This window comes from Volvox carteri, assembly GCF_000143455.1.
Source record: "Volvox carteri f. nagariensis unplaced genomic scaffold VOLCAscaffold_82, whole genome shotgun sequence".
Lineage (NCBI taxonomy): Eukaryota > Viridiplantae > Chlorophyta > Chlorophyceae > Chlamydomonadales > Volvocaceae > Volvox > Volvox carteri.
Window position 1 is genome coordinate 427,913 of NW_003307625.1, and position 1,410 is coordinate 429,322.

The following is a 1,410-nucleotide window of genomic DNA, read 5'->3' on the forward strand; positions in this document are numbered from 1 at the left end:
GCACATACATACATACATACATACATACATACATACATACATACATACATACATATACACACCACCGACACGAATAAATTAGCGTTGGTAGGTAGGTATGTCCAAGTACTGCTAAACTGTCCACACATATCCAATTCGATCCGCTGCCAGGTGGTGGATGAATCCATTCGGTCATGTGCACCCCCCCTGGAGTCATTTGTTGTGTTGTGTTCTGTGTGTATGTGTGTATGTGTGTCACATTGTGCACAACGACGACGTCGCCCCAACCGCCCCAGAGAGCTATTTCAGAACTGCCTCACCCCTCTCTGTGCTGTACAGAGGTGTACTACACGGCCCTGTATGTACGGATTCCCATCCGGGGTGAGTCACCGGAGGTCGCCCCTCCCCCTTCCTTTCAGCCTTTTCCCCGGCCTGTCAGGTCAAGATGACATACATACATACTGGGGCCGGCTCGACTCGATCGCGAATCTTTACCCCCAATCCATTTAATCCCCCCCAACGACCTCAACGACCCCAACGGCCTGCCTACATCCTGCAAAGGCCACAATCCCCCAATGAACCCCAATACTCACATACAGACACTCACCCCACATCTCGCTGCGCAGTTCATTGAAACACACACGTACACATGCGCACATACATACATACATACATACATACATACATACATACATACTATGACCGTCGGCCAACCGCGGCCGTGGCCACCGACAGCGACCTCAATTGTTTGAGCGTAGTTATGGTTATCTAATTAGCCTGAAAATGTCGCAGAGGCGACCAGCAGTGGCTGTTAGCCGCGGCAATGTTCAAAATGGCCGCCAGCCGACCTCAGCCGCGAGACCGCAATCCATACCGACCAAAAAGATAAAGGCCGTCAGTGGCTTTTACGGAACAAATGAAGGCTTGGCTTTCTACAGAGCCACACTAGAACTGGAACCGATCGTGGTGACAGTCCGGTGGCCAGCGGGCTCAGATACGGGCGACATCATCGCGCAAATATACGGTCCATTAGGACTTCAAATTCTGGCAACAATTGGCCAAATCTTCCGCAGCAACCAGGAGTTCAACCGTTGGGGAGGCCCTCGCATTCAAAAACGGTTGCTTTATCCGATGGGAAGGGAACGGCACATTGTGATGGAACTCTCCATCCTTGTGCCAAAAGGAGGTTTAGCAGCGTTGACAGCGACCAGGCGCATCGTTAACGGGCGATTGCGCGTGCCTGGGGTGCAATTGACCCCGAACATGGAGCCGATGGAAGTGGAGCTGCTGGTGAAGAACCAGCAACAGGCTAAGCCCATTGTGTGGGAGGTGAGAGGCGTCCCGGTCGGCCTCAGCTGTCAGGGCACGGCCGACTTCCTCACCCGGGCATACCGGGCAGACCCCAGTCCCCAGGACGTGACGGAATTCTCG